Consider the following 26,616-nt stretch of genomic DNA (forward strand, 5'->3'; position numbering starts at 1 on the left):
CAACTGGAGATGACCTTATCTTTTGGACCAGTTCTAGCCAGACCTCCTCCAGGATCTAGGCTCCTAAATATTACATAAGACTTAATTCACTAGAAATCCTTTGGTAAGACATGATTCTTGGCTCCAGAAAAAAAAAAAAAAAATTAGGACGTAGTCTACACTTGACATAGATTCACATACCACAGGGCTGAGAGGAAGGCCCAGGAAAAAGTACTTGATTTTTCTAGTCCTATGCAACTTGAAGAGGAATGGCATTGCACTCATCATCAAAAAGAACATTTCAAGATCTATCCTAAAGTACAATGCTGTCAGTGATAGAATAATATCTATACACCTACAACGAAGACCAGTTAATATGATTATTATTCAAATTTACGCACCAACCACTAAGGCCAAAGATGAAGATTTTTACCAACTTCTACAGTCTGAAATTGATCAAAATGAAATCAGGATGCACTGATAATTACTGGTGATTGGACGCAAAAGTTGGAAACAAAGAAGATCAGTAGTTGGAAAATATGGTCTTGGTGATAGAAATCATGCTGGAGATTACATGATAGAATTTTGCAAGACCAAAGACTTCTTCATTGCAAATACCTTTTTTAACAACGGAAATGGTGAATATACACATGACTATACACGGTGACAAACACCAACTGGGTCACCCATGGCAGACAGGTTTCAGCTGAGATTTCAGACTAAGACAGACTAGGAGGAAAGAACTGGCAGTCTACTTTTGAAAATAACTAGCCAGTGAAAACCTTATGAATAACAGTGAAACATTGTCTGATATAGTGCTGGAAGATGAGACCCTCAGGTTGAAAGGCACTCAAAAGACACTGCCTCCTCAAAGTAGACTCCACCTTCATGACATGGATGGAGTCAAGCTTTTGGGACCTTCATTTGCTGATGTGACATGACTCAAAATGCGAAGAAACAGCTGCAAACATTCATCATTAATCAGAACTTGAAATGTACAAAGTATGAATCTAGGAAAACTGGAAATTGTCAAAAATGAAATGGAACCCATAAACATCAATATCCTAGGCATTAGTGAGCTGAAATGGACTAGCATTGGCCATTTTGAATCAGACTATCATATGCTATGCTACGCCTGGAATGACAACTAGAAGAGGAATGGTGTTGCATTCATTGTCGAAAAGAATATTTCAAGACCTATCCTGAAGTACAATGCTGTCAGTGATAAGATAATATCCACACTCCTACAAGGAAGACCAGTTAATATGACTAGACTATTATTCAAATTTATGTACCAACCATTAAGGCCAAAGATGAAGAAATTGAAGATTTTTATCAACTTCTGCAGTCTGAAACTGATCAAACATGCCATCAGGATGCATTGATGATTACTAGGGATTGGAATGCGAAAGTTGGAAACAAAGAAGAAGGACTGGTAGTTGGAAAATATGGCCTTGGTGATAGAAACAATGTCAGAGATTGCATGATAGAATTTTGCAAGATCAACGACTTCTCCATTGCAAATACCTTTTTCACCAACATAAACAGCAGCTATACACATGGACCTCACAAGATGGAATACACAGGAATCAAACCGACTACATCTGTGGAAAGAGACCATGGAGAAGCTCAATATCATCAGTCAGAACAAGACCAGGGGCCAACTGCAGAACAGACCATCAATTGCTCATACGCAAGTTCAAGCTGAAACTGAAGAAAATTAGAAAAAGTCCACAAAAGCCAAAGTATGACCTTGAGCATATCCCATCTGAATTTAGAGACCATCTCAAGAATAGATTTGACACATTGAACACTAATGACAGAAAACCAGACGAGTTGTGGAATGACATCTAGGACATCATATATGAAGAAAACAAGACGTCATTAAAAAGACAGGAAAGAAAGAAAAGACTAAAATGGATGTCAGAAGATACTCTGAAACTTGCTCTTGAACATTGAGTAGCTAAAGCAAAAGGAAGAAATGATGAAGTAAAAGAGCTGAACAGAAGATTTCAAAGGGCAGGTCAAGAAGACAAAGTAAAGAATTATAATGAAATGTGCAAAGACCTGGAGACAGAAAACCAAAGAGAAAGAACATGCTCCTCATTTCTCAAGCTGAAAAACCTGAAGAAAAAACTCAAGCCTCAAGTTGCAACAGTGAAGGATTCTATGGGGAAAATATTAAATGACCCAGGAAGCATCAAAACAAGATGGAGGGAATACACAGAGTCACTATACCAAAAAGAATTGGTTGACAATCAACCATTTCAGGATGTAGCATATGACCAGGAACCAATGATACTGAAGGAAGAAGTCCAAGCTGCACCGAAGGCATTGGCGAAAAACAAAGGGTCCAGGAATTGACAGAATACCAACTGAGATGTTTCAACAAATGGATGCAGCACTGGAAGTGCTCACTCATCTATGCCAAGAAATTTGGAAGACAGCTACCTGGCCAATCGACAGGAAGAGATCCATATTTATGCCTATTCCAAAGAAAGGTCATCCAACCGAATGTGGAAATTATCAAACAGTATCATTATTATCATATGCAAGTAAAATTTCGCTGAAGATCATTCTAAAGCAGCTGCAGCAGTACATCTACAGAGAATTGTTAGAAATTCAAGCTGAACTCAGAAAAGGACATGGAATGAGAGATATCATAGTTGATGTCAGAGGGATCCTGGCTGAAAGCAGAGGTTACCAGAAAGATGTTTACCTGTGTTTTATTGACTATGCAAAGACATTCAGCTGTGTGGATCATAACAAATTATGGATAACATTGCAAAGAATGAGAATTCTCGAACACTTAATTGTGCTCATGAGGAACCTGTAGATAGATCAAGAGGCAGTCCTTCGAACAGAACAAAGGGATACTGTGTAGTTTAAAGTTAAGAAAGGTATGTATCAGGGTTGTATCCTTCCACTATACTTAATCAATCTGCATCCTGGGCAAATAATCCGAGAAACTGCAGTATATGAAGAAGGTGGCATCAGGACAGAGGAAGACTCATTAACAACCTACAATATGCAGATGACACAACCTTGCTTGCTGAAAGGGAAGAGGACTTGAAGCACTTACTGATGAAGATCAAAGACCACAGCCTTCAGCATGGATTACACCTCAACATAAAGAAAACAAAAATCCTCACAACTGTGCCAATAAGCAACATCACGATAAACGGAGAAAAGATTGAAGTTGTCAAGGATTTCATTTTACTTGGATCCACAATCAACACCCATGGAAGCAGCAGTCAAGAAATCAAAAGACACATTGCATTGGGCAAATCTGCTGCAAAAGACCTCTTTCAAATGTTCAAAACCAAAGGTCACTTTGAGGACTAAGGTGTGCCTTACCCAAGTCATGATACTTTCAATTGCCTCATATGCTTGGGAAAGCTGGACAATGAATAAGGAAGACCAAAGAATTGACGCCTTTGAATTGTGGCATTGGCGAAGAATATTGAATATACCATGGACTGCCAAAAGAATGAACAAATCTGTCTTGGAAGAAGTACAGCCAGAATGTTCCTTAGAAGGGAGGATGGCGAGACTTCATCTTACATACTTTAAACATTTAACCGCCGGATCAGTCTCTGGAGAAGGACATTGTGCTTTGTAAAGCAGAGGGTCAGCAAAAAATAGGAAGACCCTCAATGAGATGAATTGACACAATGGCTGCAACAATGGGCTCAAGCATAACAATGATTGTGAGGATGGCGTAGGACCAGACAGTTTTTCGTTCTGCTGTACTTGTGGTCGCTATGTGTGGGAACTGACTCCATGGCACCCAACAACCACAACAACATGCACTGATACTGAACATTTCTAATACTAATCAAATGTTATGGTTTTAACACACAATTTTATTCATTTTGAGAAGTTAAAACTAAAATAGTGGGCTATAAGGGCTATAATTTTGATAGCAAACATCAAAACAGACAAATAAAATTGAACACTTTGGTAGCACTTAATCATAAAAAACTCCATTCTGGAAGCAGTCAAAAATCTTAGCAATGAGCTAAGATTTGTTGACAAACGCTCTACAGAGAACAAATAAATGTATTAATAAAGCAATGGTAACTATTTTTTTTAATATAGAAATTATTGTGCTGGTACAGAATCAATAAAAACAGTATCCATGATTCACAGTGGCAAAGGGGTGAGGGCAGCCAGGTGCCAATCTTCAGATGGATGGATAAACACAGTGTGGTAAATACATAAAATGGAATACTGCTCAGCCTTAGGGAAAGGTGAAGTCCATATACACGCCAGTGCACAGATGTGCCTCCAGGGTGTTATGTTGAGCTAGGTGGGTCAGTCACAGGGAACAAATGTTGTCTCATTTATATAAAATGACAAGACTGGGTAATTATGCAGGGACCAATGGTTCTAAGTGGTTACCAGGAGCGGGAGTGGGGAAGGAGAGGGGAAATCACTCTCTAGGAAGTAATGAATTTTTGTTTATCGTGATGAGAAAATTGGCATCGACTAAGGGTAATGGTTATACAACTTGACTCATGTATTTTTACACAAATAACGTGTGTGTCATGGATTGAATTGTGTCCCCCCACAATGTGTGTCAACTTGGCTAGGCCATGATTCCCACATGCAGTTATCCTCCATTTCTTGATCTAATGTAATTTTCCTATATGTTGCATATCCTAATCTCTTCCTGTGATTAATGGCAAGCTTAGGTTACGTTAAAGAAGATTAGAGTGGGATGCAACACCCTTACTCAAGTCATAGCCCTGAATCAATGCAAGGGGAGTTTCCCTGGGGTGTGGTCTGTATCAATTTTTTCTTACAAGAGATAAAAGGAGAAAGAAGCAAACAGAGAGATAGGGACCTCATACCATCAGGAGAGAAGTGCCTGGAGTGGAACACTTCCTTCAGACTTGGGGTCTCTGTACTGAGAAGCTCTTAGACCAGGGAAAAATTGATATGACAAGGATCTTGCCCCAGAACTGACAGAGAAAGAAAGCCTTTCCCTAGAGCTGGTGCCCAGAATTTGGACTTTGAGCCTCTTAGACTGTGAGGGAATAAACTTCTGTTTGTTAAAGGCATCCACTTGTGGTGTTTCTGTTATGGCAGTAGTAGCTAACTAAGACAGGTGTCTTCTGTGCTTGTTTGTCGGCCAGGCCTTCCTCCCTCTCCCCTTGACCATGAGGCACCCACACAAGCTCGGCCATGCCAATCCTCTTCCACATGTTGCTGTAAAAAAAAATCAGCATAGCAAGCTTATGAAAATACCTGGTGGGGGGAGGGCTTGGCCTTCAAAGAACGCAGAAGGCACATTATTTCCATGAAAATATGGTAGCTGTTATCACTAAGCTGTACACATGCAAAAAAAGGCAAAATGGCAAATAAAGTGTTTTATATAATTTTAAAACTACAACAGCAGCCAAAGAAAAAAACAGCTTGCACCTGTTGATACTACGTAAAAACCAAACCAAACCTGTTGCCACTGAGTTGATTCCTACTAATAGTGACCCTATAGGACAGAGTAGAGCTGCCCCATAGGGTTTCCAAGGAGCTGGTGGAATCGAACTGCTGACCTTTTAGTAAGCAGCAAAGCTCTTAACTACTGCTCCACTAGGGCTCGGTTGATACTACTTAGGTACAACTAAACATTTCATGGGATTTGTTTTCTTGGTTCGGAGGTTTAGGGTCATGGCTTCTAGGGCCTATCCAGTCAATTTGCCTAAAATAGTTTTTAGAGTTTCTGTTCTGCCTCCTGGTTCAGTGAGTGTGGCACCTGGGGTTTTAAAAGCTTGCCAGCAGCTACCCAAAATAGAATTGGTCTCTATTCTCCTGAAACAGCAGAGGAAGGAGACCCAGGAATCAGAGAAGGAAATGGACTGCAGGTTAATCGCCTCCATGAACTACTACCTCCTCTGTCATGAAACCAGAAAATATGGATGATGTCTAGTTACCATTACTGAATGTTTTGATCAAGGACCCAGTAGATGGATCCTGATCAAAAGGGGAGAAATTGTGGAACAATACTTCCAATTCATGTGGAAACCAGACTTACTGGAACCATTGAGGCTAGGGGGACCCCTGAATCTATTGCCCAAACTAATCTTTAAACCTAACCAAAACTGTCCCATGAAGCCATCGTTAAACTAAACAACAGTTTAGTTCAATTAATAAAGACTATTTGCCATGAGCATTGTTCTCTTATAAAGAATTATCTATATGGGTTCAAATTCACAACTATTAATCTAAAGCACAAACGACAACTTTAAGGGGCAGAGATTCTAAATTAATGGTGATGTAATAGTATGGGTAGAGACAGAATGTTGACACGTTGTAAATTATGTATCCAAGGTCATTGAACTGCACATGTAGAAACTATGATATATGTTTGGTTGTGCATATTGCCACCAGAAATAAGTTTTAAAAAATTAAAAAGTTTATTAATGTGGCCTATTTACTTTTCCCTGTGTAGTGACTGCTAATCTGATTCCTGTAGTTTTAGTGGGAAAAAAAAATTTGATACAACACTTTTGTATGACATTCAGAAATGTCTTTTACAATTTAAAATGGCCACACCCTTTGGCTCAGCAATTCTACTTCTAGAAATCCATCCAGTGTAAAATACTTGCAGAAGTGTACAAGATGTATGATCAATGACATTTACTGTAGCATTTCTTGTAAAACCAAAAAATTGGAAATGACCCAACTGAGTTCTACACTTTAAAATGGCTAAGATTGCAAATGTTTTGTTACCAAAATATTTTTTACCACAATACAATTTTAAAAGTAAATTTAAAAAGATTTGGAGATAAGCCAAATGGTCCTCAAAAAAGGATTGGTGAAACAAATATGTGCATTCATTCGCTGCAATACTAGACAGTCAATATGAAAGAATTTTTAGCTCTGTATGTATTAATATAGAAAAGTGTCCAAAATATATTTCAAATTAAAAAAAAGAGGGAAGATTGTAGAAGAGTATGTACTCTATGATTCAAATTTTTATTAAACATCTATATTCAGATATAGGTATACTACTGTCAAAACTGTTTCTTTCTGTGGAGCAAGATAACAATTTTCTTTCTCTGTTTTATAATATCAGTCTTTTTACATTTACATTATCATTACTATAAGAAAAAATGAAGATTCATAAATATTTTAAGACCATTCCATTTGTCTTACTGTAGTGCTTTCTTATAACTGAGGTCCCCAAGAAGAAAAAATTGCAGTACCGTCAGACCAGTTCAGAAAATGTCACTCCCCTCGTCAGACACCCTCCACTGTCAATTCTACTGAGTAGATTCAAATACCATAATTTGCTATTCAATGTCTTCCTCTCCTGCCCCAGGACCACCTTGTCCCCTAGCATTCACTGGCCTATACAATCTGAAGACCGAACCCATTGCTGTAGAGTCAATTCCCACTCGTGGAGACCCCATGTGTGTCAGAGTATAACTGCACTCCATAGGGTTTTCAATGGCTGTAATCTTTTTTTTATTATTATTGTACTTTAGATGAAGATTTACAGAACAAATAGTTTCTCATCAAACAGTTAGTACATGTATTGTTTTATGACAATGGTTAACAACCCCACAACATGTCAACACTGTACCTTCTCAACCTTGGGTTCCCTATTACCAACTTCCCTGTCCCCTCCTGCCCTCTAGTCTTTGTCCCTGGACTCTTGTGCCCCATTAGTCTCATTTTGTTTTATGGGGCTGTCTAATCTTTGGCTAAACGGTGAACCTTGGGAGTGACTTCATTACTGAGCTAAAAGGGTGTCTGGGGGCCGTACTCTCGGGGTTTCTCCAGTTTCAGTCAGGCCAGTAAGTCTGATCTTTTTTTGTGAGTTAGAATTTTGTTCTACATTTTTCTTCAGCTCTGTCCGGTACCCTCTGTTGTGATCCCTGTCAGAGCACTCAGTGGTGGTAGCTGGGCACCATCTAGCTGTACTGGACTCAGTAGTTGTGGTCCATTAGTCCTTTGGACTAATCTTTTCCTTGTATCTTGTTTTGTTCACTCTCCCTTGCTCCCAAAGGAGTGAGACCAGTGGAGTATTTTAGATGACTGCTCACAGGCTTTTAAGACCCCAGACGCTACTCACCAAGGTAGAATGTAGAACATTTTCTTTATAAACTGTTTTTTGCCAATTGAGCTAATGTTTCCTGAGACCATGGTCCCCACAGCCCTCCACCCAGCAATTCAGTAAATGGCTGTAATCTTACAGAAGCAGATTGCCAGGTCTTTCTTCCACAGCAGCATTGGGTGGATTCAAACCACCCACCTTTTGGTTAGTAGTTAAATGCAAACCGTTTGTGCCATCCATGGACCTATACAATCTAGTGAGGTAGAAATATCCCATGCTTTCCCATTTCCGTATTTGTTTATACATTTATCTCCTCTTAGTATACGAAAATATTGTAAAATCAGTTGCTGTCGAGTTGATTCTGACTCACGGTGACCCCATGTGTGCAGAGTAGAACTGTGCTCCATGGTCTTTTATGGCTGTGAACTTTGGGAAGCAGATCACCTGGCCTTTCTTATAAGCTCCTCTGGATGGGTTTGAACTGCCAGTCTTTTGGTTAGGAGCTGAGTGCTTAACCATTTGCACCACCCAGGGACTCCAAAAGCATCATAGAGTGTGAAATTAGCAAGGCAATTTGTGAAGCATAGTCATGGCCCTGTTTTATGCTTTAAATAATCATAATATTCCTTGATTTCACAGAATTTTATTCTCTCCTTAAAAAGTTAGTTAACAACACACCCTCTCAAGACAGTCTTCATTTAAAATTTGCATCAAGATAAAAGAAGTTTTCAACTTTCTAGTTCCTCCCTCTCTTTTACTTCCTTCTCAACAAATGTTGAGGTGCTTCCTCTCAACCTATAAAAACCCTGCCTTTCCCACTTACTTACTGAAATCTTACCTCCTTTTTTAATTACCTTAAATCAGAGTTTCTCAACCTTACCACTATTAGGGACATTTTTGGCCAGATAATTCTTTCTGGGGCCTGGGGGCTGTTTTCTGCATTGTAGATGTTTAGCAGTATCCTGGCCTCTTCCTATTATACGCCAGTACCACAATCTCCCCTGCAACTCCCACTGACACTTGTGACAACCAAAAATATCTCCAGAAATTTCTAAATATCCCCTGGTGGATAAAATCATCCCGGTTTGAGAATCACTGCCCTATGTAGTACTCACATCTTCCCTTGAGCCCTAAAAGCATCAAGGTCTTCATCCTGCATTGCCAGTGAAAGGCTTTTGCCATAGTTCACTTTCCCTATTTTCCCACCCCGCTTTTTCTCCCGGTGAAGGATGGGAGAAATAGTCTCAGAAAAATTGAGATGATTGTAGAAATAGAATAGACTAATCGTATTGTTCTTTGCTCTGTTGAGAGAGAGTTATTCAGTACAGCTGTTATGCTAACATTTCAACAAAACCTGCTATGTATTAAAAGACGGAAATAATTATAAAAGATAAATGTATTTCTGTTCTATTATTTCATTGGTTATATGTCAAAGAAAAATGAACTCAGTATGAAAATCTCTCTCAAGAGCTCCCTAATGAAACCCAGTGATTCATCCTTTCTCCATTAAAAATAGACTTCATACTCAGATGAGGGAAAAGTGGCTCTTCAAATTGAACAGCAGTACATTTGCATGAACCAAAATCCAGGGATATGAGATACAGACATGTTCTAGTACTTGCATGATGGGGGCTGCTGGAATGCAGCCAAAATTAAACTGTCACACTTAGAATGACTGAGGAGTGAAGTCAACTCTTGATTTTCCCACACTAATGGGGTCAAAATATCTGACCTAGGTCATCAATCTCCATCTATAAGCTCCAGTGCATGGGAAATATTTTTATCTGATTCAACCTAATTTCTATGTCAAACCCTGATACTACGGCAGGAGTTGTTGTTGTTGTTAGGTGCCGTAAGTCAGTTCCAATGCATAGCGACCCTATGCACTACAGAACAAACACTACCTGGTCTTGCACCATGCTCACAGTCATTGCTATTCTTGAGCCCATTGTTGCAGCCACTGTGTCAATCCATCTTATTGAGGATCTTCCTTTTTTTCGTGGACTCTGTACTTTACAAAGCATGATGTCCTTCTCCAGGGACTGGTCCTTCCTGACAACATGTCCAAAGTATGTAAGGTGTAGTCTCACCATTCTTCCTTCTAAAGAGCATTCTGGTTGTACTTCTTCCAAGGCAGATTTGTTTATTCTTTTGGCAGTCCATGGTATATTCAATATTCCTCACCAACACCACAATTCAAAGGCATCAATTCTTCTTTGGTCTTCCTTATTCAATGACCAGCTTTTGCATGCAGATGATGTGATTGAAAATACCATGGCTTCAGTCAGGCGCACCTTAGTCTTTAAGGTGACATCTTTGCTTTTCAACACTTTAAAGAGGTCTTTTGCAGCAGACTTGCCCAACGCAATGCGTCTTTTGATTTACTGACTGCTGCTTCCACGGGTGTTGATTGTTGATCCAAGTGAAATGAAATCCTTGACAACTTCAATCTTTTCTCCATTTATCATGATGTTGCTTATTGGTCCAGTTGTGAGGATTTTCATTTTCTTTATGTTCAGGTGTAATCCGTACTGAAGGTTGTAGTCTTTGATCTTCACCAGCAAGTGCTTCAAGTCCTCTTCACTTTCAGTAAGCAAGGTTGTGTCAACCTGCAGATTGCAGGTTGTTAATGACTCTTCCTCCAATCCTGATGCCCCTTTCTTCCTCATATAGCCCAGCTTCTCAGATTATTTGCTCAGCATACAGATTGAATAGGGATGGTGAAAGGATGCAACCCTGACGCACACCTTTCCTGACTTTAAACCATGCAGTATCCCCTTGTTCTGTCTCTTGATCTGTGTACAGGTTCCTCATGAGCACAATTAAGTGTTCTAGAATTCTCATTCTTTGCAATGTTATCTATAATTTGTTATGATCCACACAGTCGAATGCCTTTGCATAATCAATAAAACACGGGTAAACATCTTTCTGGAATTCTCTGCTTTCAGCCAGGATCCATCTGACATCAGCAATGATACCCCTCATTCCACGCCCTCTTCTGAATTCGGCCTGAATTTCTAGCAACTCCCTGGCGACATACTGCTGCAGGCACTTTTGAATGATCTTTAGCAAAATTTTACTTGAGTGTGATATTAATGATATTGTTTGATAATTTCCACATTCAGTTGGATCACCGTTCTTGGGAATAGGCATAAATATGGATCTCTTCCAGTTGGTTGGCCAGGTAGCTGTCTTCCAAATTTCTTGGCATAGATGAGTGATTACTTCCAGCACTGCATCCATTTGTTGAAACATCTCAATTGGTATTCCATCAATTCCTGGACCCTTGTTTTTCACCAATACCTTTAGAGCAGCTTAGACTTCTTCCTTCAGTACCATCGGTTCCTGATCATATGCTATCTCTTGAAATGGTTGAACGTCAACAAATTCTTTTTGGTATAATGATTCCGTGTATTCCTTCCATCTTCTTTTGATGCTTCCTGCATCGTTTAATATTTTCCCCATAGAATCCTTCACTATTGCAACTCGAGGCTTGAATTTTTTCTTCAGTTCTATCAGCTTGAGGAATGCGGAGTGTGTTCTTCCCTTTTGGTTTTCTATCTCCAGCTCTTTGTGTATTTCATTATAATACTTTACTTTTTCTTCTGGAGCCACCCTTTGAAATCTTCTATTCAGTTCTTTTACTTCATCATTTCTTCCTTTTGCTTTAGCTACTCAACGTTGCCTATGAGCCCTGGTGGCACAGTTGTTATGAGCTTGGCTGCTAACCAAGAGGTTGGCAGTTCGAATCCACCAGCCATTCCTTCAGAACCCTATGGGACAGTTCTACTCTGTCCTATAGGGTTGTAATGAGTCAGAACTGACTCGTCAGCAGGAGTAAGGGTGTGTTAAAAACTCTACACAGGGGCTCTCTCCTCTCACAAAACTATCTGGGAATTTTGCCACCTCCCTGGGTTTCTGGCAAGAAAGGGCCCTCAAGCCTGCCTGTAGCATGGAAAGGAGAAGGGAAGGAACATAAATGGAGGTCTGCAGTGTAGTCCCAGTGGCCCTGGAACTCTGGCCTGCGCCCTTAGGCAAGGTCCGGGCAGTGGCCAGTATAGGATCTGGAAAGCTGGGAATCCAAGTGGGATCTGGGTGGGTACCTCCACTTGACTCCAGAATCTCTGGAGGAGGCCAGAGCAAGGCCTCAAGGGGCTCGGAGGTCTGAGTGTGGGACTGGGGCCCCTCTCTGAAACCCACCTACTTGTACTGTCATCAATCCTCTTGTTCCCTTCCTTACCTATACCCTGGTGAATCCTTTCCTCTCAACAAGGGGAAAGCAGCACTCGCCATGATATTTCTCTCAAAACATTTGTCTATACCTGGAGACTATCTAGGAGTCCCTAGGTGGTGCAAACAGCTTAAGCACTCAGTTACTAACCAACAGTTGGTGGTTGGAATCCACTCATAGGCATCTGGGAAGAAATGCCTGGTGTTCTACTTCCAAAAGATCACAACCATTGAGAATCCTGTGGAGTGTGCTTCCACTCTGATACACATGGAATTACCATGAGTTTGAATCAATGGCAATGGGTTTAGTTTTGGGGGGGTTTGGAGACTCTCCATGGGCCTAAAAGTGTGAACTTATGAAAACGAATGCCAGGAAATTTCCTGGATTTTTGTTTGTTTGCTTTCATTTTTCTGTTTTCTACCATGTCACATCCTTCCCCTAAAGATGCCACTTTGAGGACTAAGGTGCGCCTGACCCAAGCCATGATATTTCCAGTGGCCTCATATGCATGAGAATGCTGAACAATGAATAAGGAAGACCGAAGAAGAACTGATGCCTTTGAATTACGGTGTTGGTGAAGAATATTGAATATATCACGGACTGCCAAAAGAACAAACAAGTCTATCTTGGAAGAAATATAGCTAGAGTGCTCCTTGGAAGTGAGGATGACGAGACTTCATCTCGCATACTTTGGACATGTTATCAGAAGGGACCAGTCTGTAGAAAAGGACATCATGGTTGGTAAAGTAGAGGGTCAATGAAAAAGACGAAGACCCTCAATGAGATGAATTGACACAATGGCTGCAACAACTGGTTCAAACATAGCAATGATTGTGAGGATGGCACAGGACCAGACAGTGTTTCATTCTGTTGTACATAGGGTTGCTATGATTCAGAACTGACTTGATGACTCCTTACCACAACAACAACAACACATCCTTCCCCTGAGGTATTGAACAGAGAACAACTTTATGGTCTCAATGGCAGGGTGTGGGACCAATCAATAGGAGGGCAAAATGGATTTATATTTCTAAAAATATTATCAAAATATTACACTTTTTATATTCTTATTTGATAATGGGTCTGTATTTGATAATATCTGATGTTCTGAAAACTCAATTCCATCAAATAAAACTTGCTATGAAGCTTCTCTAGCCTTGCCCTCCTGAACACCTTCATAAATTTCATTTGAATTAAAGAATACAGTAATGCTGCTACTGTATACATAGAAATTGAAAAGAGTCTGTAGAAGTTAAATCACACATTATGTGGGTAGTTCTGATAAGAGGATATACACATCCTAAGTCCTGAACTCCTCCAGTATTTATACTCAAAGAGGGCACAAATGTGTGCTGTAAAGTGAAGGTCCTAGATACCGATGGCATCTCCTATGCTCCTGAGCTACAGTTTCTCCTTGTTGTGTGTCATTGAGTTTATTTCATCACATAGCTACCCTATAAGACAAAGTAGAATTACCCCATAGGGTTTCCTAGGCTGTCATCTTTACAGAAGCAGATCTCCAGGTCTTTTCTCCCAAGGAGTAGCTGGTGAGTTGAATCGCAGACCTTTTGGCTAGCAGCTGAGTGCTTAACCATTGTACCACCAGGGCTCTTTCACGATTTCTCCTAGAGCGGAACAAATTCAGGTCATAGTAAGTTCTATTATGACAGTTTCCTGTCATCGGTGAGCTGCTGCTGTCTCCGGTACAAGGCAGTGTTCATGGGAATTAATTAATCCCATTCCCTCCACACCTGGAGTAGGATTTCTTCCAAACGACTTTATTATTTAAGTTTCTTTGGCTGCAAACAACAAAAATCAATTCTAGCTAATTTAAGATTAAAGAGACAAGCTCGACTGAGATTTTATCCTTATGGTCTGCCTGATGGTTCCTGATATCCTCATGTTCTCAACATATAATCACTTTGTGTAGCAGAAGAGAAAGTCAACTTCCCCAGTAGCTCAAACAAAGGTTCAGGAATTTCGGCTTGGGTCTTTGGCTGAACCAGTCACTGTAATCAGGAGAATAGAATTATACAGTGAGAATCTAGGGTAAGGGGCAGCAAACTTTTTTTTGTAGAAGCAAGTAATAAATACTTTTGGCTTTGCAGACCACATGGTCTCTGTCTCAACTACTCGACTCAGCCATCGTAGTGCAAAAGCAGCCATGAGGAATACATAAACGAGTGGGAATGGATGTATTACAGTAAAATTTTGTTTATGGACACTGAAATTTGAATTTCATATAATTTTTACATATCATGAAGTATTATTTGATTTCTTTTCCAGCCTTTTAAAAATGTAAATGACATTCTTAGTTCACAGGCTTAACAAAAACAGGTGACACGCAGGTTTTGGTACATGGGCCATAGTTTGCCAACCCTGTGTAAGCTATCCACTTCACTTGAAGCACACAGACTGAAAGCGAGGGAGAAGTGGGTCCCTCAAAGCAAAATTGGGGTAGTTAGTGCTGAGCACTAGGAGCACTGGTGGTGCAATGGCTAAGCACTTGGCCGGTAACCAAAATGTCGGTGGTTCGAACCCACCAGATGCTCCACAGGAGGAAGATGTGGCAGTTTGCTCCAATAAAAATTTACAGCCTTGGAAACCCCATGGGGCAGTTCTACTCTGTCCTATAGGGTCACTGTGAGTCGGAATTGACTCAACAACCATGGGTTTGGGTTTTTTTTTTTTTTTTTTTTTGGAGTACTGAGCAACAAATACAATAAATGCTCACCACAGTACCACAATACTTCACAATTTTAGGCCCCGAAGAGTTTGAGAGGGTGCTGCCCAGGGAGCTCATAGAACTCATCCTAAAGCTAGAAAAATAAGGAATAAGCCAACTACAGCTCCTCACTACTGCTCCTACCCTACCACTCACCACTAGAGTTGCCCAGGAGGCAGAGCCCGTATACCCAGCCACTCTCTGTGGCATCAGCGACATGGCAGGCCACCAGTCAGGACAGCTCTGCAGACTACTTGGACAGTGTCCAATTCCAAATGCCACCAAGATATCATCTGGACCTCTGGTTTAGGGACAATTCACACATTCTCTGATTTATTCAACGAATAGTTATTGATTACCACCCATTGTTCTAGGCTCTGGGGATACAGAAGTCAACAAAAGAGAAAAATACTCTGCCCTCATAAAGCTTAAATTCTACTGGGTAGAGATAAAAATAATAAATAAATGGAAAAATAAAGCAGGGAAGGCTGTTAGGGAGTGTAGGGGTGCCATTTTAAATAGGGTTGCCAAAGAAGGTCTTAATGTGAAGGTGACATTCAAGCAAAGAACTGAAGGAGGTGAGGGAGTGAGACACTCAAGCATCTGGGGGAAGAATATTTCAAGCACAGAGACTAAGAAGTACAAAGGCCCTGAGGCAGGAGCACGTCTGACATGTTCAGCAAGGAGGCCAGCACTGCAGGAGCAGAGTGAGGGAGGGAGTAAGTAGGAGGAGATGAGGTCATAGAAGAAGTAGGGGAGGGAACACAAACCACAACGGGCCTTGAAGGCCCATTGTTTCAACTTTGACTTTTACTCTGAGTACAGGAGCCATGGAAGGGTTTTGAATAAAGACACAATTTGGCTCACTCACTTAAGTGATCATTTTGACTTGTGTGGAAGCAGGGAGACCAGTTAGGAGGATGTTTCTATAGTCTAGGTGCCTTGGCCCCCACTGTCAAGCAAAGAATAGTCCACTGGTAGAACCACAAATCTGTCTTCAAAACAACAAGCCTCCAAGTGCAGCCTATAGTAGGTTAAGGCATCACATAGCTTTGAAAGCAAGTTCAGGTACAATTACCCAGCTATCCACTGACCCACTCTGGCTCCTGTGTCCATGGACATTATTAGTGGAGCTTCTGCTGAGGGTAGTGAAGGCCACTGATGTATAAGACCTCCCCTTGCACCATACACAGAGTGCTGAGAGAATAGTGCTCTCTGCCAGCTGTGGCCTAATGTTGCCCTCAGCTTCTGCAGTTGCAAACCCACTACTCCTTTTATTCTAGAATACATCCACCATATACTTTGTCTCAGAGTCTACTACCAGCATCTACTACCTGAGTACATTCTCTCAAGTTCCCCATTTTCTCACTCCTGGAACCAAACAATGTTAACAATAGGAATCATATTTGTTCTCTAAAAGGTAGCAGAGATGTCACCAGTATATTTTCATTATGAATGAGTGATCACTTTCTTACCCACCATATATATTCCCTCCCTAAGCTTAAATGCTCTACACAGATACACAGACACCAATTTTTGCCTATTTTCCTTGGCCTTGAAAGAGCTGTATACTCTTTGTGGGGAAGAAAACAAAGGAAAGAGACCACACCACTGCCTCTGTTAGTATTTCCAAGCCGTGGTATGACCAGTATGACTACTAGTACAGCAGCACCACCTCTGGGCTGTCCAGACAAGTGCATATACAAGGGCCTAGATGTGAAAGTCCTGGATAGATCTTATGCATGCCAAACACCCACATGATGCCAGAAAAAAAAAAAAATCTGTTATCCTAGAGTGAAAGAGTTCCAAGATGCTCAGAGGTGTTTGGTGATTCCTATGACTCACCAGATTCCCCATTTCTCCACAATATCTGCCCAAACGCCTGGCTTCCCCTAAAGGAGTAAGAGTTTGAATAACATTCGACTTAATCTCTGACCGTATGGGCACTAAAATTCCTGTTTACTCAGACCAAATGCTCACTTCTCCATCTCACCTTGACTTCAAGCCTGGATTTTTTATATAGGCTGCATAGTAGTATCCTGGAGGGGGAGGGGTAAAAAAAACCAATTCTCCTGCTTCTCCCCAGCCAGTCACATCAGAATCTCTGGAATTGGGCCTAGGCATCACTTCAGGTGATTATAATGTGCATGTAGGGTTGAGAGCCACACCCTCAGCCATCAAAACTAATGCTTCCATTTCTTAACTGGGGGCTGTCCTTGTCTAGGAATACCCAAGTTCAGAGTAAACTTTGTCCCTGAACCTGATTCTATAGAATACTGCTCCCAGGTCAGTTCTCTATGTGGGAATGGGAGCTGTTAGCCCCTAAAATCTCCTTTGAGGTAAAGAGGTACTTTCTTTTGCTCTTGCTCTGTAATGCTTGCTGAAAGTGAAGAGGACTGATGAAGATCAAAGATTACAGTCTTCAGTATGGATTACACTTCAACATAAAGACAACACAAATCCTCACAACTGGACCAATATAAGCAACATCATGATAAACGGAGAAAATATTGAAGTTGTCAAGGATTTCATGTTACTAGAATCCACAATCAACAACCACAGAAGCAGCAGTCAAGAAATCAAACAAAGCATTGCATTGGGCAAATCTGCTGCAAAAGACTTCTTCAAAGTGTTAAAAACAAAGATGTCACCTTGAAGACTAAGGTGAGCCTGATCCAAGTCATAGTGTTTTCAGTGACCTCATATGCATGCGAAAGCTGGACAACGAATAAGGAAGACTGAAGAAGAATTGATGCCTTTGAATTACGGTGTTGGTGAAGAATATTGAACATACCATATACTGCCAGAAGAACAAAGAAATCTGTCTTGGAAGAAGTACAACATGAACGCACCTTAGAAGCAAAGATGGTGAGACTTTGTCTTACATATTTTGGACACGGGGTCATGAGGAATCAGTCCCTGGAGAAGGACATCATTCTTGGTAAAGTAGAGGGTCAGGGAAAAAGCAGAAGACCCTCAACTAAATGGATTGACACAGTGGCCGCAACAATGTGTTCAAGCATAACAATGATTGTGAGGATGGTGCAGGACTGGGCAGTGTTTCGTTCTGTTGTTCATAGCGTCTCTGTGAGTTGGAATCAGCTCAACCCCACCTAACCACAACAACTGTAAGGCTACAGCTAAGGCAAAGCTGTAACTCTAGCATCCCAACCTGCGCCCCTAGGGGGAAAAATGGTTCAATTCCTCTACCTGCTACTTTTGACAAAAAGCCTGGAGGCCTTCATGCATGTGGTAATCCCCTCTTCCTGGAATGATCCTCTCCCCTCCCTGGACCTAGCCTCACTCCATTCCCTTCCTCACCTGACTAACTTTGCTTAAAGTAATCAACCTGCACTGACTATGGGAGTGACAGCCTATTTACTCTGTAGCACTCCCTGCGTCTTGCTATTACAGCACTTAGCACACTGTATTATTCTGCTTTTCATTGAGTCTAAGACTTCACCAACTATGAGACACACTTATTTTATGTCACGCTAAGAAACAAAAAAGCTGCCAATAAAATTATAACATAATGCTTTCTTATCAGGTAGAATTCTTATTTTATACATATTGAAAGAACTCTTTTAGTATAATTTTGCTATGTATCATAGAGCTCAGGATTTTGTTAACATTTCTTATTTAACCAACCGATAGTTTCCATTTTTCTTCAATAGAATCACATGCCACTGAAAGGCAAGCAGCATCTCTTCAAAGCCATCAGGCACTTTCTGATATTGATGGTTGGCATCTTAATGATAGGCCTGCATGATGAATGAATTATTTGTTTGAAATTTATTTCATCTTCAAAGGGATTTGGCCATTTCTCCTGCCTTTAGTTGCATTGCTTGGCATGGGATACCAGAATTTCTCAGACTTTAAAGTGCGTATGAATTGCCTGAGAACCTTCTCAAGATGTAGATTCTGATTTTGTAAGACCAGAATTGTGCCTGAGATGCTGCATTTCTGTCAAGTTCTCAGGTGATGCTGATTCTGCTGGTCTATAGACTATACTTAGTGTAGCAAGGTGAAAGGCCATCCTTTCCCACATATCTCAGTAACAACATCTTGTACAACCTATTCAGCTTGTACATGTCTTTCTTTCATAGAGCCCATAAAGCATTTTATTGATTTGCAAGAAAATATGAAATTGAAGTCATCCCTTCAACGATAAATATTTACGTCACTGATATCAAATATATACCCACTGTACTATTTCCAGCCTTTCTGCACACACACTAACTTTTCATTCTAACGCTGAATCATAGTGTAGTTTTTAAAGGCGTTTTTAAATGGCAATTAAACTCAACTCGTGCAGTATCAACAATGCACGTTTCTCAGTAGAAGGGAAGACAATACGAACAGCTATCACCAAGCTGGTACCTCCTAGGCAAGAACTGTCAGGTACAACCTGATTTCTGATATGTAAAACTGGGAGAAAAATGCGTGCCTTAGAACTGGTGCAATATGATAGTTGTCTGAATTTTTTGACTGCTTTCTCCTGAAAAGTGTTAATGCGCCTTTAAAAGATCCAATTTACAGCTAAAGGAGTTTAGTTATTGAAGTCAGAAGGTGTCCATTCTTATCACGTGTAAATTATGTTGAAGAACATTCAGAAGTTCATGCTATGGAATTAAGAATCTGCTGATGACTGCAAACTTCCATAAACTGCCCAGGCCTCGTTAGCTAACACTAGCCCAGGATGGTGGAGTGGCTGAGAGTGATATTAAAAAAGACTTATGATGTGATTCTGGTTACTGTGATTCGCCTTTGGATATATTATAACTGGTTCACTTTCACTCGCCTGGCTAGCCTGTTTCATTTTTCCTTTCTCCTTGGTGGTGATTCTAGTTAAATAGAAATTCAGTATCCCTGTATTATTATTCACTTGGGTCATTTAGTTCATAATCATCTCTGATACAAGAACACAATTCCCTCACCTCCAAAAAGAAATAAAAGGAAAGAATTGTTTTTAGAATAGTACAAAAGGATTTCATGAAACAAAATGTTCATTAACACAGAGTTTGAAATACAATTCAAATAAATATTGCTGAGGCAATCATGCAAAATCTCAGTAACTGTAGAAAATGAAATTTTAATTATCTGATTTTTAACTCCTAAGCCATGATGTCATAACAAGATAGTTATTCAATTAAGAAAAGTCCTCTACCTAAAGCAATTTCATGGCAATATAAATGGGAATTTTATGGTCCAAAAGCATGAGAATTTAAATAGAGTCATTGCATTTTAGGGCTGGAAGGGATCTTAAACCTCGTTTTGTCTAAGCCCCTTCATATTGACAAGGTTGAAATCTTTAAATTTCTTCTCATCCTTATAATTCTAATACTGTTTGTAATTTTAACACTTTATTCATATGAAAACGTGATCGTTCAAGTACTTGATTCACAACAATAAAACTTCTTATATATGTTTAGGTTACAATATTTTAAAGTTAAAAATTCTCCATTTAGAGAAGATAAGTGAAAAGATCATTAGAGAAGCCTTTGCCTGTATTCTCTTCCCTTATATAACAGAACATATTAAAAAGTGCATCCAGTGACTCCAGCTAGAAAGATACACAGTCAATAATCTTACTAGTAGAGGGTGCTAAGACTGACATTATTTCTTCTAAGATTCAAGAGATGGAGAAGTTAAGGATAGGTTCCATTTTTATATTAGAGCAATATGCTTCTACGAGTGGGGAGAAATATCCTTGAACTGTAAGCTAATGTTTCCCTAAAATATATGTTTTGAACATTTTATTGTGGTTTGGGTGAAAGTTTACAGAGCAAATTAGTTTCCCATTCAACAATTTACACACATTTGTTTCAATCCCCTAGTTGCAATCTAGGGGACTGAAACAAAAAGTTCGTTGCAATCCCCTCCATGTGATAGCACTCTACCCACTTCCTCCCTGAGTTCTCTGTTTCCATTTGCCCACCTTGCCTGCCCCTTCCTGGCTTCTGAACTTTATTTTGGGGCAAATGCTGCGCTTTTGTTCTGGTATGGTTGATTGTTCAGAGTAGTACGCTCCTCACGGGTGTTATTGTTCACTTTATAGGCCTGTCTATTGTTTGGCTGAAAGGTGATCTCCAGGAGCGGGGTTCAGTTCCAGGTATGGCACTTCCTGAAAAAGTTAGAAATAAAAATACCATATGATCCAGTAATCCCACTATGTATATATCCTAGTGAAATAGGAGCTGTGAAATGAATAGATACAAGCATGCCTATGTTCACTGCGGCATTTTTCACAACAGCAAAATGATGGAAACAACCTCAGTGCCCATCAGTGGATGAATGGAAAAACAAACTGTGGTGCATAACACACAGTGGAATACTACGCAAGATAAAGAATAACAATGAATCCTCGAACTATCTCACAACATGGATGAATCTGGAGGACATTTTGCTAAGTGAAGTAATTCAACCACAGAAGGGCAAATATTGTATGAGACCACTGTTATAAAAAGTCAATAAAAAGTTACACACAGAAAGAAACATACTTTGATGGTTACTGGGATATCAGTTTGTTGTACTGTGGTGCTTCACATGTTGCTGTGATGCTGAAAGCCATGCCACCAGTATTTCAACTACCAGCAGGGTCACTCATGATGGACAGGTTTCAGCAGAGCTTCAAGACTAAGACAAACTAGGAAGAAGGACCTGGCAATCTATTTCTGGTAAGAAAACTGGCCGGTGAAAACCTTATGAATAGCAGTGGAACATTGTCTGATATAGTGCCAGAAGATAATCTCTTCGGGTTGGAAGGCACTCAAAATACCATTGGGGAGGAGCTGCCTCCTCAAAAAAGAGTCAACCTCAATGGCATGGGTGGAGTCAAGCTTTTATGACCTTCATTTGTTGATGCGACATGACTCAAAATGGTAAGAAACAGCTGCAAACATCCATAAATAATCAGAATGTGGAATGTATGAAGTAGGAATCTAGGAAAATTGGAAGTTGTCAAAAATGAAATGGAATGCATAAACATCCATATCCTAGGCATTAGTGAGCTGAAACGCACTGGTACTGACTATTTTGAATTGGATAATCTTATGGTCTACTATACCAGTAATGATAAATTGAAAAGGAATAGCATCACATTCATCATCAAAAAGATTATTCCAAGATCCATCCTGAAGTACATTGCTGTGAGTAATAGGATAATATCCATACGCCTACAGAGAAGACCAGTTAATATTACTACTCAAATTTACACTTAACCACTAATGCCAAAAATAAAGACATTGAAGATTTTTACCAACTTCTGCAGTCTGAAATTGATCAAACATACAATCAAGATGCACTGATAGTTACTGGTGATTGGAATACGAAAGTTGGAAACAAAGACGAAGTATCAGTAGTTGGAAAACATGGCCTTGGTGATAGAAATGAAGTTAGAGATTGCATAATAGAATTTTGCAAGACCAACGAATTCTTCATTGCAAATACCTTTTTTCAATGACATAAACAGCAAGTATACAAGTGGACCTCACCAAATGGAATGCATAGAAATCAAATCAACTACATCTGTGGAAAGAGATGATGAAGAAGCTCAATATCATTAGTCAGAACGACTGACTACGTAACAATCAATCGCTCAAATGCAAGTTCAAGTTGAACCCGAAAAAAATTAGAACAAGTCCATGAGAGCCAAAGTACAACCTTAAGTATATCCCATCTGAATTTAGACACCATCTCAAAAATAGATTTGACTCATTAAACACTAATGACCGAAGACCACACGAGTTGTGGAATGATATCAAGGACATCATACATGAAGAAAGCAAGAGGTCACTAAAAAGACAGGAAAGAAAGAAAAGACCAAAATGGATGTCACAAGAGACTCTGAAACTTGTTCTTAAAAGTTGAGTAGCTAAAATGAAAGGAGGAAATAATGAAGTAAAAGAGTTGAACAGAAGATTTCAAAGGGCAGTTCGAGAAGACAAAGTGTTATAGTGAAGTGTGCAAAGACCTGGAGTTAGAAAACCAAAAAGAAAAAACACACTCGCATTTCTCAAGATTAAAGAACTGAAGAAGAAATTCAAGCCTCAAGCTGCGATGTTAAAGGATTCTATAGGCAAAATATTGAATGACACAGGAAGTATCAAAAGAAGATGGATGGAATACACAGAGTCACTGTACCAAAAAGAATTGGTTGACTTTCAGCCATTTCAGGAGGTAGCATACACTCAAGAATCAATGCTATTGAAGGAAGAAGTCCAAGCTGTGCTGAAGGTATTGGCAAAACACAAGGCTCCAGGAGTTGACAGAATACCAATTGAGATGTTTCAACAAAATGATGCAATGCTGGAAGCACTCACTCATCTATGCCAGGAAATTTTCAAGACAGCTACCTGGTCAGCTGACAGGAAGAGATCCATATTTGTGCCCATTCCAAAGAAAGGTGATCCAACAGACTTCAGAAATGATGGTACAACATCACTAATATTACACGCAAGTAAAATTTTGCTGAATATCATTCAAAAGAGGTTGCAGCAGTACATCAACAGGGAACTGCCAGAAGTTCAAGCTGGGTTCAGAAGAGGACATAGAACAAGGGATATCATTGCTGATGTCAGATGGATCTTGGCTGAATGCAGAGAATACCAGAAAGATGTTTACGTGTGTTTTATTGACTATGCAAAGGCATTTGACTGTGTGGATCATAACAAATTATGGATAACGCTGCGAAGAATGGGAATCCCAAAACACTTAATTGTGCTCGTGAGGAACCTGTACATAGACCAAGAGGCAGTTATTGCAGCAGACCAAGGGGCTACTACATGGTTTAAAATTAGGAAAGCAGCCTTCATTTCTATTTACCTATCTTCTAAAATACTCAAAGTTTCAGTTTTCAACTTATTACACTAAGAATCAGCATCCTTTCACCATGCTTAGTCAATCTGTATGCCGAGCAAATAATCCAAGAAAGCTGGACTATATGAAGAAGAACATGGCATCAGGATTGGAGGAAGACTCATTAACAACCTGTATTATGCAGATGACACAACCTTGCTTGCTGAAAGCAAAGAAGACTTGAAGCACTGACTGATGAAGATCAAAGACTACACTATAGATTACACATCAACATAAAGAAAACAAAAATCCTCACAACTGGACCAATAAGCAACGTCATGATAAATGGAGAAAAGATTGAAGTTGTCAAAGATTTCATTTTACTTGGATCCACAATCAACACCCATGGAAGCAGCAGTCAAAAAATCAAACAACGTATTGCATTGGGCAAATCTGCTGCGAAAGACCTCTTTAAAGTATTAAAAAGCAACGATGTCACTTTAAGGACTAAGGTATGCCTGACCCAAGCTATGATATTTTCAATTGCCTCATATGCATATGAAAGCTTGACAATAAATAATTAAGACCGAAGAAGAATTGATGCCTTTGAATTATGGTGTTGGCGCAGAATATTGAATATACCATGGACTGCCAAAAGAACAAACAAATCCGTCTTGGAAGAAGTACAGCCAGAATGCTCCTTAGAAGTGAGGATGGCGAGACTTCGTCTCACGTACTTTGGGCATGTTATCAGGTAGGACCAGTCCCTACAGAAGGACATCATGCTCAGTAAAAGTAGAGGGTCATTGAAAAAGAGAAAGACCCTCATCAAGATGGATTGACACAGTGGCTGCAACAATGGGCTTAAGCATAACAACGATCATGAGGATGGCGCGGGACCAGGCAGTGTTTCATTCTGTTGTACGTGGGGTCTCTATGAATCGAACTGACTGGACGGCACCTAACAACAGCAATAACAACAGATGGTAGGGGAAGGGAGGGGAAATCACTAACTAAAATATATTTTTTTAAATCTTCCTTTTAATACTCATGTTTGCTGTAAAAATAGAGGTTGTTTCTAAAAGAATACTTTGTTTTAAACTACATTCTGTGTAGAAAGCTGACTGGTTCAGTCTGAAAATTCTCTCAAGAAGTAAGTTAGATCTAGCAGCAATTTTTCCATCCTTGAGAGTACTTTCAGAATTTCTTTATTCAATCTTCCCTGAACAGATATTTACTGAGTGCAGGCCTATTTTAGATCTCTGTTCTATCATTCTGTTATATGTAACAATGTAGATGTCAACCCGGGGCCTGAAAAGTGTTAATGTGCCTTTAAAAGATCTAAATTACAGCTAAAGGAGTTTAGTTATTGAGGTCAGAAAGTGCCCTGTCTTTTCAAGTATAAATTATGCTGAGGAACATTCAGAAGTCCATGCTATGGAATTGAGAATCCAATGATGACTGCAAACTTCCATAAACTACCTCAACCCTAACTAATCAAAGCCCTGATTCTTAGTCACTTACCTTCGTGTCCAGCCGGAATGGATTGAGGGACCAGACTACTGAGTAGGTAGAAAACCAGGAAACAGAATATCTTTTCTACTCCTTTGCAGGAAGAACAAAAAGTCAGAAAACCACACGCCAAAAAACTGGAGCTTTGGTGACCTCTTGTGGGACAATTTACTAGTATTCCATAAGAAGACAGTTATGGAATCTGAGACAGTTTTTCTTTGTAGGCCCTGGATGGCCTGGACCTCCTGAGATCCAATGGGCCTGTTAGAATCTAGAAATGCCTATACATTCATTAAAGTTATCAATATAGTGTTAATACTTGCTATATGTTCCAGAGAGTTTACATATATAAACACACATTAGGGATGATTTAAATAAACTGTTAAATATCTTAAGACCTTTCCAGAACCTTCTATCCATAGCGTAGGAAGCCTTCTTCTAGCTGCCATCAAATATTTAAGGCTCTTCTCCAAAACATCCAATCACAAGAGAGTTTGGAAAGAGATTATGCATAAAGCAAAACTAAACTAGCAGGTATAGTGTAAATACTCAATAAATGAAATAATGGAAAATAAATTATTCATCTTTGTACTTAATAAGTAACACTAATATTATTGTACCTATAACAAGTAATGAAGGAGCCCTGGTGGTGCAAAGGTTAAGCGCTCGACTCCTAACCTAAAGGTTGGCTGTTCCATAAAGATTAAAGCCTAGATACCCTTTTGAGCAGTACTAATCTGTTACGTGAGGTCCCTATGAGTAAAAAATCAACTCAACGGCACCTAACAACAGGTAATGAAATAAATTGGGACATCTTCAGGTGAGATTCCTAATATAACTGATGGCATGAAGAATAAATTTGCTTATTAAAAAAGCATCCATTGACATCACACTCAAGGGCAGGATTCTTGGCTGAATGGACTAGGGTCCTAGCCAGCAAAGGAGCCACTGAAGTCATTCTCCTGTCTTTTGTACTTAGCAAACACTTCGCACACATGCAAAATTTGAAGAATAAGTCACATTTGGCTTTTCCGCCGGCTAATAATTAATCTGTTTGTTACCTTTATGAAGTAGCTACACTGAAATATGGTTATTATTGATAAAGAAATTAGTTTTCAGAATTCCAGAATTCTACTTTTATTCTGAGTTTATTTTTCAGTTTCCTATCAAGTTCTTTTTCTTGTTCTTCATGATTTGGATATTTTAATCTAATATAACTATATGACAGCAAGGAAGCTTTATTATTATTTTATAGTCTTATTCTATACATTCATTTGTATAGATATATACATTATACTTGGGTACCTA

Source organism: Trichechus manatus, unplaced genomic scaffold (genome assembly GCF_000243295.1).
Source record: "Trichechus manatus latirostris isolate Lorelei unplaced genomic scaffold, TriManLat1.0 scaffold00002, whole genome shotgun sequence".
Taxonomy (NCBI): Eukaryota; Metazoa; Chordata; class Mammalia; order Sirenia; family Trichechidae; genus Trichechus; species Trichechus manatus.